General features: G+C 42.3%; 1 non-coding gene across 1 annotated transcript; it reads left to right on the forward strand.

The window, feature by feature from the left end:
- Positions 1-14,985: 14,985 nt before the first annotated feature.
- Positions 14,986-15,092, forward strand: LOC127109318 (small nucleolar RNA R71). Its single transcript, XR_007796633.1, has one exon. It is a non-coding gene; the product is annotated as a small nucleolar RNA R71 (small nucleolar RNA).
- The last annotated feature ends 2,865 nt before the right edge of the window (positions 15,093-17,957 follow it).

Here is a 17,957-nt window from a genome sequence, read left to right on the forward strand (position 1 = left end):
CATGTCCCGCGAATGCAGGGATACACTTAGCAATGGCCCCTTCGATTAAATCATCATGTCCCTTTAAAATAAATCATAGTCCCTCGGATGTTGCCTTCGAATATATGATTTTGCCCCTCGATGACCCTTCGGTGTAGCCTACGGTTAAATGATGATCGTCCCTTCGAATGCTAAGGTATCCTTACAACTGTTGCCTTCAATGACCTATCGATGACCCTACGATGACCCTTTTACATCCAAAGGATAAAACTACTTACTTCTCAATAGTAAGGACAGTTTTACCCTCATAAGGATAGGAAACGTTCATAATGACCTTAGGAAGGTATAACTCTCAATTGCTGGATCATAACCTAAAACATTTTCCACCCCTCACACTTTGCAAGTCCTAGAAAATCACCACTTGGTATACATTCATACTAGAATCATTACCAAGTTATATTTTTCTAAACTGTTTTTCAAAATCAAACGAGATAAATACTTTGTATACATTCATACGAGAATCATTACAAAGTTAAACTCTCTTTTCGAAACATTTTTAAACAATTCACCAACACTTTTCAGACAAAAATATAAGTGATCCAGCAATTAAGAGCCCATGGATAACCATGGATACAAAGGGTGCTAACACCTTCCCTTTGTATAATGTACCTCCCGAACCCAAAATCTATTGAGGTCTTTCCTGTTCTTTTCCACCTTTCCTTATTGGATAAAAGAAAAGTCGGTGGCGACTCTTGCTAACCGCGACATTGCGATTAAAAACACAAAAAGTCAGTTCATCGTATGACAGAACTGGCGACTCTGCTGGGGACGCTTTAAAAAGAGAGGTTACCTTAAAAAACAAGATCACTTATTTAAAATTGTCTGATTTACTTTTAAGGGATTGCTTGGGTATTCTTGAGTGAAAGATCCTACACCCGGATCTAGTGTACCTTAGGTAAGTAGCAATAGATCATCGCGACTATCCGGCGTATACTGGAATGGTTAAAATGATGGCTACGGTTAATGTGACACTTTGGATGTCCTGATGTTCCTCATGTTCACTTGAGGAAAAATTTGGCTTCCGCGTGGTGTCATTAAAGCATTAACCAGACCTTTAGAACCCTAATTGACTCATCCTGGCCATTAGAAAGTAGTGAGATAACTGACTTCGGTTCCGACTGGGGTTGGTTGAGACTCGATACTACACTCCTTGAGATTGGACTTTAGGGAAGCTTCGGTCAACCACTTGGTGTTGCACTGAAGTGGACTTGAGGGAAGGTCAATGATTGGAGATCCTTTTAGAACCCGGTTACTATTCTAGGACAGGTTGAACCAACTAAACTTCAGTGGGGAGGGTACTTACCTATGGAACTCATGCAAGCCTTAAAACCTAGGAATGATGGTTGTGTGACTTGCTTGTGCTTGTTATTTATTTAACCTCATAACATCATAACATCATAACATCATGACATCATAACATTGTACTAACCATTTCAAGGACTTAGGGATTTAACTTTGCTCTGTTTTGTAAAGCTATGGCTCCCAGGAAGACCATCCGGATTAATCTTGTAGCAATCTCTCCTCAACTCAAGAACTTAGTGTCAGAACTTTCCGATCATGCGCAGTTCATCAAGAGACATGGTTCTCTTCTCAATTTAGTTACCACTGGTTTCAAAGAAGATATGATGAGAGTTTTATTCCAGTTCTTCGACCCTAAACATCATTGCTTCACATTCCCAGATTATCAGTTGGTACCTACACTGGAAGAATTCTCCATTCTGCTTGGGATACCCATCCTTGATCAAATACCTTTCAGTGGTTTAGAAAAGGTTCCGAAGTCTGAAGAAGTTGCCGCAACTTTACACATGACGAAGTCCGACATTGAAGCTAATTGGGTAACAAGGAGTGGAGTCAAGGGTTTACTTGCCAAATTCCTGACAAATAAGGCCCAAGAATTCTTAAAAGTTATGAATGTCCGTGCTTTCGAAGACATCCTGGCATCGCTAATCTATGGCTTTGTGTTATTCCCTAATCCAGACCAATTCATAGACATGAATGCTATTAAGATATTTCTCACTCATAACCCGGTGCCTACCTTGCTGGGAGACATTTTGCATTCCCTCCACACTCGTACCATGAAGAAGCAAGGGACTCTCATGTGCTGCATACCTTTGTTGTCTAGGTGGTTTATTTCGCACCTTCCTCAATCAGTCTTGAAGAACGAGCAGAATTTGAAATGGTCTCAAAGGATAATGTCGCTCTCCCACCCAGACATCTGTTGGTGTCCTCAGTTCAAGGAAAATGTTACCATCATGGACCGTTGTGGCGAGTTCCCTAATGTACCACTCCTAGGAATAAGAGGAGGTATTACTTATAATCCTGCTTTAGCTCTGCGACAGTTTGGTTGTGCTCGAAGAGATGGTCCACATGAAATGATCATCGAAGGCATCATGTTCGACTATGACAACGATTCCCAAGGCCTCCGTCAAAGATTTGTACGAGCTTGGGGCATGGTGAAGAGAGGTACGTTAGGACAGAAAAATTCTATTCCTATGGAACCTTATCTCAGATGGGTACGCGCCAGAGCTCGTGAACTTGTCATGCCATATCTTGTAATCGGACCTCAGATTGCCGAACCTGAAGCTGAAGGAGGTGCTCCTCAGATCATTCCTTATCCAGATATGCCTACCAATGTTGAGGAACTAAAGAGATCCTGGATCCAGTTGAGAGAAGAAAGGGATACTTTCGAGACTCAGTTCGTCGCAGAAAGGAAGAAAGTGTTAGAACTTACCAGTCAGCTTAATGAGGAACGAAGACTCAATGCGTATCTTCGCCCAAAAAGAAGCCGCCCCTGGGAGGCTTGAGCTTTCATTGTATTTTATTATTATTCCTTTTGTAATGAACATTGGTCAAAGAAATTAGCAATAAACATTTCTCTCTTGTTGGTGATTTACGCAAAGTTAAATTCCAAAAGTCCTTGAAAACATTTCATGCATTGCATAACATAACATAACACTGCATAACAGGTATTCTACAAGTTCAATGTTCTCACGGTCTTCATTACAAACAGAAAAATGGATCTCGAACAAACTGTCAAAGATCTCCAGACTCAGAATGCTCAATTCAAGGAGATGATGCTAAGCTTATCCAAGGGGCAGGAGGAACTGAAGGCTCTTTTGCTCGAAAAGAAGAAAGACAAGAAAGCTGTGAGTTTCATTAACCCGGGGAGAAGGCGTAAAGGACAGGCCGCAGGAGTCAAGTTTGGAATCCCGAATGGTCCAGAAGAGGGGGCCGAGAATGATTCAGAGGAAGAGAATGCTGATTTCTCCAACCCTGAGGATGACGATGAAGATTATGAAAATGAACAGTACTCTCCAAGAGACGATAAGTACAAGTTGTTGGAAGAACGTATGCTAGCTATGGAGGGTCAGAAGGCGCCCGGCCTGGATTTCGAAAGTTTGGGTCTGGTCTCCGATGTGACCATTCCTCGCAAATTCAAAATCCCCACTTTCACTAAGTACGATGGTGCGTCTTGTCCTCAGATGCATCTGAGAGCTTATGTGAGAAAGATTCAGCCGCATACCACTGACAGGAAGCTATGGATCCATTTCTTCCAAGAGAGCTTATCTGGCACACAGATGGAATGGTATTATCAGCTCGAGAGCTCTGACATCCGCACCTGGACTGATTTAGCAACAACTTTCTATAAACAGTACCAGTATAACTCTGAACTAGCACCTACCCGGCTACAGTTGCAGAATATGACTATGGGATCTAAAGAAAGCTTTAAAGAATATGCTCAAAAGTGGAGAGATTTGGCTGGCAGAGTCAAACCCCCTATGACTGACAGAGAATTGGTGGACATGTTCATGGGTACACTGACTGGCCCATTCTACAGCCATCTATTGGGAAGTTCCTCATCGGGTTTCACTGAACTTATATTAACAGGTGAACGTGTTGAAAGCGGCATCCGAAGTGGAAAGATACAGGCAGCTACCTCTGCAAGCACCAAAAGGTCCTATCAGGGGAGGAACGAATCAAATGTTGTGTATGGTCAAAAGGGTCGTAACAAGAAAAACCGCGACCATGACATCGGGGCAGTTACGATTGCAGCACCACCATCTCAAAACTTCCAACCCAAACAAGACAGGCCAAGAAGGCAGTTTACCAGGATCAATATGACCTTGGCACAGGCACTGCAGGGAATGCTAAAGGCAAATTTGATCACCCTCAGAGATCCTCCTACGAATCCCAACACTACTTCTTCTCGTTATAACCCTAATGCCAGGTGTGCATATCACTCCGATAGCCCCGGGCATGATACAAACGATTGCTGGTCATTGAAGAATAAGATTCAGGATATGATCGAAGCTGGAGAAATTGAGTTTGAGCCTCCGGAGACTCCTAATGTCATCACTGCTCCTATGCCTAACCATGACAAGACTGTTAATGCTATGGATGACGATTCTCACATTTCCAATGTGGCGGACTTAACATCTCCTCTCCCGATCATAAAGAGGAATTTATTGCAAGCTGGTTTATTTCCAGGTTGTGCTGAAGATTTCAATCTCTGCATATTCCGGCCCGAGGATTGTTTGAAATTGAAGAATGGTATTCAACGGCTGATGGATGATCGTACAGTTCTCTTCGAAAGGATACCTAAGGCGGAAAATCCCATTGAAGAAATATCTGTGATTGCTAGGTCCAAAATGCCAGTGAAGATTACCGCTACCAGGGCGCCTGTGAAGATTACTGCTGAGCCCAGGGTTGCTCCCCTCATCATCACTGCACCTGGCCCGATCCCGTATTCCTCAAGCAAAGCTATTCCGTGGAATTATGGCGGTGATGTTTACGTCCATGGCGTGAAGCAAGTGGATAATGCTGCTAATACTAGTGGCATTGTTGGGACTAGTAAAATTACTCGAAGCGGAAGGATATTCTCTCCAGAAATCTCACCTCCTGTCCTTGAAACTCGAGGAAAGGAACCAGTCAATCCTTCTCAGTCAGAGACACCGGTCGAAGTTACTCCCGAAGATGTTGCCAAACAGGAAATGGAAGAAGTGTTGAAAATCATCCGCAAGAGTGATTTCGATGTGGTAGAACAGTTGGGGCATACCCCGTCTAAGATCTCGATGTTATCCTTGCTGTTATCTTCTGAATCTCATGCCAATGCATTGATAAAATTCTTGAAGACTGCTCATGTGCCTCAGGAAACATTTGTCGATCAGTTCGAAAATTATGTTGCTCACTTGGCTGTTGACAATGGCCTAGGCTTTTCCGATGCTGACCTGACACCAGCAGGAAAGAATCACAATAAAGCCCTGCATATCTCCATTGAGTGTAGAGGAATCACTTTGTCTCATGTGTTGATCGATAATGGCTCTTCCTTGAATATGCTGCCAACATCTGTGCTGGATAAGCTGGACTGTAAAAGCATCGAACTGAAACCTAGTGACATTGTGGTACGTGCTTACGACGGTGCGAAGAGTGTTGTCCATGGCGAAGTAGTCCTTCCTATCAAGATAGGACCTCAAGTCTTCAACACTACCTTCAATGTAATGAACATTCGTCCTGCCTATTCCTGCTTACTGGGACGTCCTTGGATTCATGGGGCAGGCGCTGTAGCCTCGTCTCTCCATCAAAAGTTGAGGTATCCCACAGAGGGCAAAATTGTCACCGTGTGTGGAGAAGAAGAGTACATTGTCAGTAGTGTGCATACCTTCAGATACGTCGAGATGGATGGTGAATTCATTGAGACTCCTTATCAGTCATTTGAAGTAGTTCCTCCGACCAATCCTGTCCTTAAGCCAACTTCCTGTGTACCCAAGGTTATTCGTGCTCCTCCTGCTATGATTTCTCTGAAGGACGCTCAAGCCGTGGTTGAAGATGGTGGTCGTACTGGCTGGGGTCAATTGATCGACGTACCGTACAAGTCTGACAAATTTGGCCTGGGGTTCAGCTCTGACAAGAGTCAAATTAATGTTGTAGAAGATGTTGACAGCGATTGCGACCTGCATAGCTGGATTTTCCCAACAATTGGTGACGGACTCAATAATTGGAAGGCTGAAGACACTATCCCGATTTCCTTTAGTCAGGAGTAATTGTTATTGTCTATTTTAGTGTTGCAAATTTTTGTTTTTTTTACAATTGAACTTCTCCAAGCATTGTGTCTATGCCCGGGGCACAATAGCTAATTTGTTAAGGGTTTTGTCATCTTCATAAGCATATTCATATTCAATAAATCAATGGACTTTTTGCATTCAAATATTGCGCTCTTTATCTTTTCTGTCATCTTCCAAACGAGCTATGTTTTCTTACACACACTCACGTAACGAATTGCAGATCCATACCCACTCTGGATCCTGTTGACAATAGTTCTACTACTGTTCATTATGACTTTGAAAATCCGATCTACCAAGCCGAGGATGGAAGTGAGGAAGATTGTGAAGTACCTGGAGAACTTGCCAGACTGTTACTGCAGGAAGAAAGGACTATACAGCCACACGAGGAGTCAGTTGAGACTGTAAATCTGGGTACTGAGGTAAACAAGAAAGAAGTAAAAATAGGAGCAGGCTTGGAAAACAGTGTCAAGAGAAGGTTGATTCAGATGTTGCATGACTATGTAGAGATTTTTGCTTGGTCTTATGAAGACATGCCAGGACTGGATACCGATATAGTAGTGCATCGACTGCCAACGAGGGAAGATTGTCGTCCTGTTAAGCAAAAGGTTCGTCGCATGCGTCCTGAAATGTCTGAGAAAATCAAAGCCGAGGTGATGAAACAATTTGATGCAGGTTTTCTGGCTGTCACTTCTTATCCTCAATGGGTTGCTAATGTGGTACCAGTGCCAAAGAAGGATGGTAAGGTGCGAATGTGTGTAGATTACCGAGACCTGAATAAAGCGAGTCCCAAGGATGACTTTCCACTCCCGCACATTGATGTTCTGGTAGATAACACCGCTTAACACAAGGTGTTCTCATTCATGGATGGATTCTCAGGTTACAACCAGATTAAGATGGCGCCTGAGGACATGGAGAAAACTACGTTTGTGACGCAATGGGGCACGTTCTGTTATAAGGTAATGCCATTTGGTTTAAAGAATGCAGGGGCAACGTACCAGCGTGCTATGGTGGTTTTGTTCCATGATATGATCCATCATGAAATAGAAGTGTATGTGGATGACATGATAGCCAGATCTCATACTGAGGGAGAGCATCTCGATCATTTATACAAACTGTTCGAGAGGTTGAAGAAATACAAGTTGAGGTTGAACCCGAACAAATGCACCTTTGGAGTAAGATCCGGCAAACTCTTGGGCTTTGTTGTCAGTGGTAAAGGGATTGAGGTTGACCCGGCCAAGGTGAGAGTTATTCAAGAAATGCCAGTTCCCAGTACGGATAAAGAAGTCAGAGGTTTCTTGGGACGCTTGAATTACATTGCCCGATTTATCTCCCATTTGACCGCCACCTGCAAACCCCTCTTCAAGCTACTGAGGAAAAATCAAGAGATGATATGGAATGAGGAATGTCAAGAAGCTTTTGACAAAATCAAGAAGTATCTCCAGGAACCTCCGATCCTGATGCCACCGGTTGAAGGAAGACCTCTAATCATGTATTTGACCGTGTTAGAAAATTCAATGGGGTGTGTGTTGGGGCAACATGACGAGTCTGGTCGAAAAGAGCATGCCATATACTACCTTAGCAAAAAGTTTACCGACTGTGAAACAAGATACTCACTGCTCGAGAGAACTTGCTGTGCTTTGGCCTGGGCTGCTCGCCGACTAAGACAGTATATGTTGAATCACACCACTTTATTGATTTCTAAGATGGATCCTATCAAATACATATTTGAGAAACCCGCTCTCTCCGGAAGAATAGCAAGATGGCAGATGATTCTAACAGAGTACGACATCCAGTATACTACCCAGAAAGCAATCAAAGGAAGCGTGCTAGCCGATCATTTGGCTCATCAAGCAGTGGATGATTACCAATCTATGAATTTTGAGTTCCCAGATGAGGATGTCATGCTTGTTACTGATTATGAAGAACCTGGACCGGATGAAGGACCCGAACTAGGATCCCGATGGACTATGGTTTTCGATGGGTCTTCTAACGCATTGGGCAATGGTGTTGGTGTGGTAATCATTTCTCCCGAGGGTTACCATACGCCTTTCACTGCTAGACTATGTTTTCATTGTACCAATAATATGGCTGAGTATGAAGCCTGTATTTTGGGACTCAAGGCTGCTATAGACCGGCGGGTCAAGTTTTTGAGTGTGTACGGAGACTCAGCATTAGTAATCAGTCAGATCAAAGGAGAATGGGACACTAAACATCCGAATCTCATCCCTTATCGAGAGAAGGTGTTGTCACTAATCCCATACTTTGGAGAGATTACATTCGAGCATATCCCACGAGAAGAGAATCAGTTGGCAGACGCATTAGCTACCATGTCATCTATGTTCAGAGTCAGATGGGACAATGAAGCTCCCAGGATCACCATTGAGCGACTAGATGAACCGGCATACTGTTATGAACTTAACACTGAGGGAGTACGGGAAAAACCTTGGTTCCACGAAGTAAAAAGATATTTAGAAGCTCAGGAATACCCTGAAGGGGCATCCATCAATGACAAAAAATTCCTGAGGAAGTTCTCCGCTAAATTCTTTTTGAGCAATGGATTATTATACAAACGTAATCATGATTCGACTTTGCTTCGCTGTGTGGATAAAAAGGAAGCAGAGAAGATTATGGAAGACATGCACGACGGTATTTTTGGGACTCATTCTAGTGGACATACGATGGCCAAGAAGATTCTGAGATCAGGGTATTATTGGTCTACCATGGAAGCTGATTGCCACCATCACTCCAGAACCTGTCACAAGTGTCAGATCTATGCGGACAAAGTACATGCACCTCCTGCTCCATTGAACGTGTTGACCGCACCTTGGCCCTTTGCAATGTGGGGCATTGACATGATTGGAGAGATTAAACCTACTGCTTCTAACGGGCATCGTTTCATCCTTGTTGCTATTGATTACTTTACAAAGTGGGTAGAGGCCGCCTCATTCGCTTCTGTCACCAAGAATGTGGTGGCACGATTCATCAAGAATAATCTCATTTGTCGATATGGCATACCTGAAAGAATTATCACAGACAATGGTACTAATTTGAACAACAAGATGATTACTGAACTCTGCACGCAGTTCCACGTAAAGCACCATAACTCTTCTCCGTACCGACCAAAGATGAATGGCGCTGTAGAAGCTGCTAATAAGAATATCAAGAAGATCATACAAAAGATGACGGTGACGTACAAAGACTGGCATGAGATGTTACCGTTTGCTCTTCACGGCTATCGCACTTCAGTACGCACTTCGACAGGAGCAACTCCTTTCTCTTTAGTCTACGGAATGGAAGCCGTTTTACCAGTGGAAGTTCAGATTCCCTCTCTACGAATCATGAAAGAGGCGGGCTTAGATGAAGATGAATGGATTCAGACTCGACTCGACCAGATGAACTTGATCGATGAGAAGAGACTTGCGGCTGTGTGTCATGGACAGATATATAAGAAGCGCATGACCCAGGCATTTAACAAAAGAGTCAAGAGACAGGTGTATCAAATCGGCGACTTGGTGGTCAAGCGTATCATTCTACCCCAAGGTGATCCCAGAGGCAAGTGGACTCCCACATACGAAGGGCCATTTGTGGTTAAGAAAGTATTCTCTGGTGGAGCCATGATACTTACTACGATGGATGGCGAAGACTTCCCGCATCCCGTGAACGCAGACATAGTCAAAAAATACTACGCATAAAAGAGACCTGCTAGGTCGACATACCTAGGCAAAAGTAAAGGCATCCCGGCAAACCAAAAAGGTTCGGGCAAAAATTAGGGATAAACATAAAAAATGTGCACCCGGCAAGTCGAAAACCTGAAAAGGCGGCTTGGGCAAAAAAAGGGGTATCCTGGTGGATTGAAAACCTGAAAAGGCGATCCAGGCAAAAATTAGGGATTAAAGCGTATGACTATGTTCCGTTCTCAGACAGCTTCATCCAAGTTCAAAGGACTGAACAAGCTAATCACTTCCATCCGACAGCGGGAGATGAGATGCTTGAAGACATAATGACAGTAATGGAGCTAATATCAATAGGACTTTTTCTGCATAGCTTTCTCTCTGTTTTCTTGACAATTTCCTCTTACTAGGATTTCTGTCTCCTTGTACACAAATTGCCTGTTTATAGGCCCTCTTTCAAAATCAATATAATTTCATTTCCAAAAAGATGCTTTTGCTTTACTTTCTCTGTTTTGTTTGCGTAAACGTCCATTGATTTAATTCGAATTAATATATGCATTTGGATATGATCGATGTTTACCAAAAATGCATGCATAAAATAGAAATAGCGATTACTACTAGGCTTCAGGATCAAGGAGAAGGTCTAATCATGCTTTCCAATGAATCCGTTGCTAATCCTATCCCCCAGCAAAGCCAGTCATTCCCAGAAGAGAGTGGCATTACTAGACAAATGGGTCATCTCTTCCACCCCCAGCCAGGCTTCTGCTGAACATTTCTACCATCAGACAGAAATCAAGTATCCCTAGCTAGGAAAGGGTCATCAATACAAATATCTCCGACCCGAAGACTGAGATTTATTTCCCCAGTAGAGTCCCCTGGAAGAACGTTTCAGACACATGGTGCCTTCATTACATTATTTCACATCACATACCTGCATACAATTTTCATTCTGCATCATATACATTACATCATTTCATAACATATACATGTGTACAATGCTCTCATTTATTCCAGACGCATAATTCACTCATTACATCATTTCACAGCATACGCATGCATACATCATTTGCAGTTATTTTCGAAAGCATAAAACATCTCATGCATCATGACATGGCATGAAGCTAACTTTATTTTTCAGGTTAATTATCTTCCTGATACAGTCAAAATAGAGAGCCATTCAGACGGACATCTTCATCGATTACGTTCAGATTCAAATACATCTTTCAGATACACTCCATGTCAATATTCATTCTGACATCCTCCTAACGATGGCATCTATAAGCCCATCCCAGACATTTATTGCAAATACAACATATACAAATACTATCAGATATAGCCTAGCGTACGGTTCATTCTGATTCAGCTCAACATATGACTCTTTCAACTCAGATATGATCTAGCGTACGATCCATTTTGATCTTCAACCACTCAAATACAGTCTAATGTACGACCAAGTTAGACCTTCAAGTCCTCTGATTCTGCTCAAATACAGTCTAATGTACGACCAAGTTAGACCTTCATCTCCTCAGATGCTACCTAGTGTACGGTACATTTCTGAAGTATAGTCTAGCGTACGACTACCCCCCTTTTATCATCGGATTCAGCCTAACGGACGGCTCATTCTGCTCAGATACGGTTTAATGTACGACCCAGTTAGACCTTCATCTCCTCAGATGCTACCTAGCGTACGGTACATTCTGAAGTGTAGTCTGGCGTATGACTACCCCCTTCATTATCAGGTACAGCCTAACGAACGGCTCAGTCTACAACTCAGATACGATCTAGCATACGATCCATTCTGATCCTTCACCCCCAGTAACGATACAGCCTAACGGACGGCTCGTTCCGCAACTCAGATACGATCTAGCGTACGATCCATTCTGATCCTTTATCCCCAGCGGTGTATGACCCATTCTAAATCCCCAGGGAAGTCGACGGCCTAATGAATGACCCACTATACGGTCTAGCGTATGACCCAGTGACACCCGTGACTTCAGATATCTTCTAACGTACGACACACTCTAAAGCTCTCCTCATCAAACTTCCTAGATGACATCTTTAAGCCCATATCCATCAAGACTAACTAATTGACAAGTGCAAATTTTTGGGGCGTTCTAAGTGTTCAATAATCTTCCACCTCCAGACCACGAATGGCGTACATGCCATTCTGACTCTCTCGGTTCAAGAATATTGAACAGGGGCAGCTGTCATACCCCAAAATTTGCCCATTAATATTTCAAGACATTTTTTCAGGGCACTCCGACTCATTTTTATGACACTGAGTCTTAAAGGAACGAAGGCCCAGCTCACGAATGACCCAAACTGGCCTGTTCGCTACACGCCCGCCTAGTGATAACATGAAATTATATCATATTTTAGGACTTAATTCAATTAAATTGTATCATTATTTGTTTCAGTTCACTTTATGTTGTTAGATATTACGCGGTATTTTCTTCCTATTTGTCTCAGGTGGCTTATTTGGAAGCACAAGTAAAAATGGAGGAAAAGAGGTGCAAAAAGGAGAGAAAACGAACCAAATAGCAAAGCCCAGCCCAAAGTACAAGAACACAGGTGTTGCACCTGTGACGAGCGTCACAGAGGCTGTGACGAGCGTCACGCCTTGCACACCCCTGTGACGGACGTCACACATGGTGTGACGAACGTCACACCATCCCCCTACTTTTTGGGCGCAAGTAACGCCTCAGAGACTTGAAGAGACGTTGAGGAGTGTTGGGCCCTATATCCACGCCATGCAATTAGCCACGTTGAAGACCTTTTGGCAGCAGGCAGTTACTTAATGACACCAATATAAATAGCCACTTTGAAAACCTAAAGGGGGGGAAGCTTTTCCACATTTTTTCCTTTGCCGTTTTCGCTTTTGCATATTTTCTTTTCCATCAGCTTAGGCATTGTTTTTCCTACGAGTTCTACACTATTTCCCTTGCAATTTCCTATTTCCTTTTTCGCACAATAGTTTCTACACTATTGTGTCTTTTGGCAGTTGGTTTCCTGTGTGTGTTTGTTGGTTCAGAGTCTGATATAAGTCCAGTAATTGGCATTCGGTTTCCATGTTTGCCTGTTTGTGTGGAGTCTGACATAAGTCCAGCGATTGGCTGTCGGTTTCCTGTGTGGGTTTTGTTTCGGCGTGCGTGAGATGAACTACGATAGCTCTGATTCTCATTCCAGATGAGATACGTAGGCATAGGATGCGATATCCTAGCGAGCCCGTTCCCCCTCTTTCCACCTGTGTCTTATTTCCAGTGTGTGTGTGCATTCTTTTGAGCAGTGCTTTGCAACCTTTCTTCTATTCTTTTGAGCATGGATCCCGTCGAGTACGACGGATGCGTAGGGGTGCTAATACCTTCCCTTCGCATAACCGACTCCCGATCCTTGCAATCTCCGGTCGTAAGACCATGTCCTTTCCAGGTTTACTTCGAGCGTTTCCTTTCCCTCTTTGGGATAAATAACGCACAGTGGTGGCTCTGGTTGTTTTGTTTTTTCCCGCCGGTTGTTTTTCGCGGATGCGACACACCCGTCTATGACATCAAGTAGATAACATGTATCATTTATAGCTGACGCTTGTAAGAATTGTGTCAAGATGAATTCAACCTTTTCTTCTCCAACTTCGAATGTTAGCTTACCTTTTTTCACGTCTATTATGGCTCTGGCGGTAGCTAAGAATGGTCTTCCTAATATAATAGATGTACTGGCATCTTCTTTGATGTCCATGATTATGAAGTCTGTAGGAATGTAGAATTGTCCTACACGTACTGGAACATTATCTAGTATACCAACAGGATATTTGATTGAGCAATCAGCTAGTTGAACAAACATCTTGGTCGGTCTTAGTTCTCCCATGTTGAGCCTTTTATAGATTGCTAAAGGCATTACACTAATGTTGGCTCCTAAGTCGCATAGAGCTTTGTCTATGACAAACTTTCCAATGACATTCGGTATGGAGAAACTACATGGGTCTTTTAGTTTGGGAGGCATGTTATTTTGGATTATTGCGCTACACTCAGCAGTAAGTGTAACTGTTTCGTTATCCTCGATCTTTTTCTTATTGGATAGGATCTCTTTAAGAAATTGGCATATGAGGGCATTTGTGTGATGGCTTCTTTAAAGGGCATTGTAATATTCAGTTGCTTCAGAAGTTCAACAAATTTCCTAAATTGCCCTGCAGTTTTAGAAATTGCGAGTCTTCGAGGATACGGAATGGGTGGTTTATAAGGTGTTGGAGGCACATAAGATTTTTCTTTCTCTTCGGCCTATTGGGTATTATGTTCCTTCTCCTTCGGTTCACTTACCTTTTCAGTTGTTATTTTGTCTGGTTTTTGGTACATGGCAGGATTTTGGAGTCTTCGATCTACGGGTCCGTCTAGTTCTTTTCCACTCCTTAATATAACGACATTTGCACTTCCTTTTGGATTAGGTCGTGGTTGTCCAGGAAATGTGCCAGCGGGAGCAGAAGTAGATGCTTGTTATTGAGCCACTTGTGAAATATGTGTTTCAAGCATTTTGTTTTTGGTGGATAAGGCGTCTACTTTGCTCGCTAATTGTTTAAATTACTCACTATTATGTATGTTTTGGTTCAAGAAGTCTTTGTTTGTTTGAGCTTGGGTAGCTATGAAGCTTTCCATCATTAGTTCAAGGTTGGACTTCCTAGGCATGTTATGAGCATTATTAGCTGGCTTTTGGTATCCAGGCGGAACAGCGGGTGCTTAGCCAGGTGCATACAGGGCGTTGTTATTCTTATACGAAAAGTTAGGATGGTTTTTCCAACCTGGGTTGTAGGTATTCGTATAAGGATTTCCTTGTGCATAATTTACTTGATCAGTGGGGACTCCTGCCAATATCTGATATTCTGGTGCAGTGTGTCCAGGAGTTCCACATAACTCCCAGTTTGGGGTCACGACAGCCACAATGGTTGCGGGTGGTATGGTCAAGTTGTCTAACTTTTGAACAAGGGCATCTACCTTTGCATGGACTTGGTCAAGACTACTGATTTCGTACATTCCACTATTTGTTTGGGACTTTTCTACTGGAGTTCTTTCACCTCCCCATTGGCAATGGTTTTGGGCCATGTTTTCAATGAGTTGATAGGCTTCGTTGTATGGACTGTCCATAAGTGCACCGCCCGCGGCAGCGTCTACTATCAGTCTTTGTTATACAGAAGCCCATTGTAAAATGTGTGAATGATCACCCAGTCTTCAAGACTGTGATATGGACATATCCTCATCATGTCTTTGTATCTCTCCCACGCGTCGTAGAGAGATTCTACATCTTTTTGTCGAAATCCGTTGATTTGAGCTCTCAGCATAGCAGTTTTGCTTGGCGGAAAATATCGGGATAAGAAAACGTTCTTCAGTTCTTCCCATGTAGTAACTGAGTTGGATGGCAAGGATTGCAACCAAGCCCAAGCTCTGTCTCTTAGAGAGAAAGGAAAAAGACATAGTCTTATCGCATCTTGAGATACACCATTCGCCTTCACAGTGTCTGCGTACTACACAAACTTGGTCAAATGTTCATTAGGGTCGTCCGTGAGATTTCCAGCAAATTGATGTTGTTGGAGAGCTGATAGTAATGAGGGTTTTAACTCGAAATCGTTTCGATTGATAGCAGGGGCAACAATGCTGCTGTGAGGCTCTTGTTGGGACGGGGTAGCGTAGAACTTAAGAGGACAATTCTGTGGTTCCACTATAGCCATGGTTGGTTTTTCAACTGGTTTAGTAGCAGGAAAGAAGTCGGGAATATCGTACCTTCATTGGTACTCTAGTATTCGGCGTCTTAAATATAAGAAATGTTCTAATTCTGCGATTGGTGGTGCTATGTTTTCGCCTTGTGAGCGAGTACTTGGCATACAATCATGGAAATAAGGGAAAGGAAATTAGTTTTTACCTTAGTCTATACTGTGCAACGAAAGATCACACTATTTGACTAAATCAGGTCCCCGGCAACGACGCCAAAACTTGATACGTCTCGTGAATGTATATAAAATATAGTCTATGGGCTACTTGACTGCAAGTGCACAGTCGAGTCGTTTTAGTTTTAAAAGATATCGAACCCACAGGGACCGATGGCCAAACTAAAGTTATCGACGTTACTATGTTTAGCTAAGGAGATGATTCTTTAGAGGTTTGGTTGAACAAAAATTAAATCTAACGGAAGTTATGTTTTTAAGAAAATATTAATAGAGGGATATCAGTATGCAACGCATTAATCATCAGGGATTCGATAAGTCATCGACGTATATTTAAGTACCAAATATCTTTCAGTAGAAAATACTTATTTAAAAGGCTTTATCTCACACTCTCGTGATTGTTGACTCGGAATATACTTTTAAGTCAAAATGTACGCTCTCCCTGTCCCATTTGAAGTTAAAAATACTTTTTGAAAATAAATAAGTTCTAATTGCTTTTAAAGTGCTCTCGTTATTTTTAAAATCAATGCCTAGTTTTTACTATCCAGTTCGATCCTCACGCTCTCGCGATTGTCGGCTTCCACCTTAGTTAATTTCCCACTCTCATTGCAAAACCGTATTAAATAGCTTCTCACTCTCGTGACAAAGTTAATTAAATTTAAATTAAAAACCACAGCCAGAAAGATTGTTTGAGAAAAGAAGTTTTACACCGATTATTATTAAATCCCGTCTAATTAAATTGTTTACATACCGATGCCGATAGTTTAGCCGGACATGTTAAATAACGCAAACACAGACGAGCATAAACAGATTAACAATACAACAAACATAATTATAATAATAATAAAGCAATAACAATAATAATTGAATAAAAAATTGGAAATTGGATTAATCGAATATGCCGAATCTTGATGTACTTGAGCAGTCCTCCATAGGTCGGTAGGATTCTGCTTCTTCGTAATAATATCTTAAGCTAAATTAAATAAATTGCAGTAGTTCCCCAATGTAGGAAACTACTACTTTGGCTAAATGAAAAACGGAAAGGGAAAGGAAAAATCAAAGCTCTGAACGGAACGGTAAACAAATTGCAGTAAAAGAAAACAATGTTGCTGAAGAAAAATAATAGAAAACATTATTGCAGTGGAAAATAAATGCAGAGAAAAATCTTGAAAGCTGGCTTCAGGGAGAAAAATCAAGCGTGCCCGTAGGTTTCCAACTTCCATCCTTTTATATTCTGTATTTGGTCTTGGCGGTTGAGAGAAATAAGCGTGACTTGGTTGAGTGAGAAATTCACGGGAAAGTGGGCTGAGGAACGAGAAAAATGGGCGTGTGGATCACTTCTGTTGACAAATTCAATACACTGCTTTTGGCCTTGTGACGGTCGTGGTGGGCATGTGACGGTCGTGACACCCAGGGTGTGACGGTCGTGACAGGGTTTATGATGGTCGTCACATGCACAGGATTTGTAAGGGCAAACTGTCATACAACATACGATCATAGGTTTCGATGATGACAAATGACCACCATGGATGAATCGGCATTGTCGATTCCACCTCTACAAAACAAATGCAACATATCACCTATCATATCTTTTTCTATGCTCATCTAAACTGTTATATTTCATACAACATATGTGGATAAAATGTGGTCATGACAAAATGCATGAAAACCACAAAAACATGAATTTTTGCAGATTTACAGGGTTTGAGTCGACCATAGGGTCGGCGCATAACATAGTGCATTTCCCATGGGTCAGCGCATAACATAGTGGATTTCCCACGGGTCAGCGCACAAAATGCTTTAGTCGACCGCAGGGGTCAGCGCATGAACCACGGGTCAGCGCACGCCGACCTATGGTCGACGCATACTGTTGTGCTTTTCAGCCTGTCCAAAACTGCAGGCTATGCGTCGACGCATAGACCTGCTATGGTCGACCGGTCGTGCGCAAATTCAGTTTTTTTAAGTATTTCCCACTCTGTTTGAAAAGCTGTTAAGTGGGTTGGTTGGTTTGTTACTATAAATAGAAGTTTAGTTACTTGTATCAACTAACATTTTGATAATTTGATTCAAGTGTTCAATGAACAAGAAAAAGTGAAATAGGTGTCCAAGATTCTTCATCTTCATCTTCAACATCTCACAACACATCAACTACACACAACCATTTTTGAAGTGCTTTCTGATTGGTTAAAGGTGATAACGTTCGAAGCCGAGATTGGGGAATCCGGTTCGGGTTGAAGCTTGCGACAGGTTTTTTCTTGAATAAAA

Source organism: Lathyrus oleraceus, chromosome 7 (genome assembly GCF_024323335.1).
Source record: "Lathyrus oleraceus cultivar Zhongwan6 chromosome 7, CAAS_Psat_ZW6_1.0, whole genome shotgun sequence".
Lineage (NCBI taxonomy): Eukaryota > Viridiplantae > Streptophyta > Magnoliopsida > Fabales > Fabaceae > Lathyrus > Lathyrus oleraceus.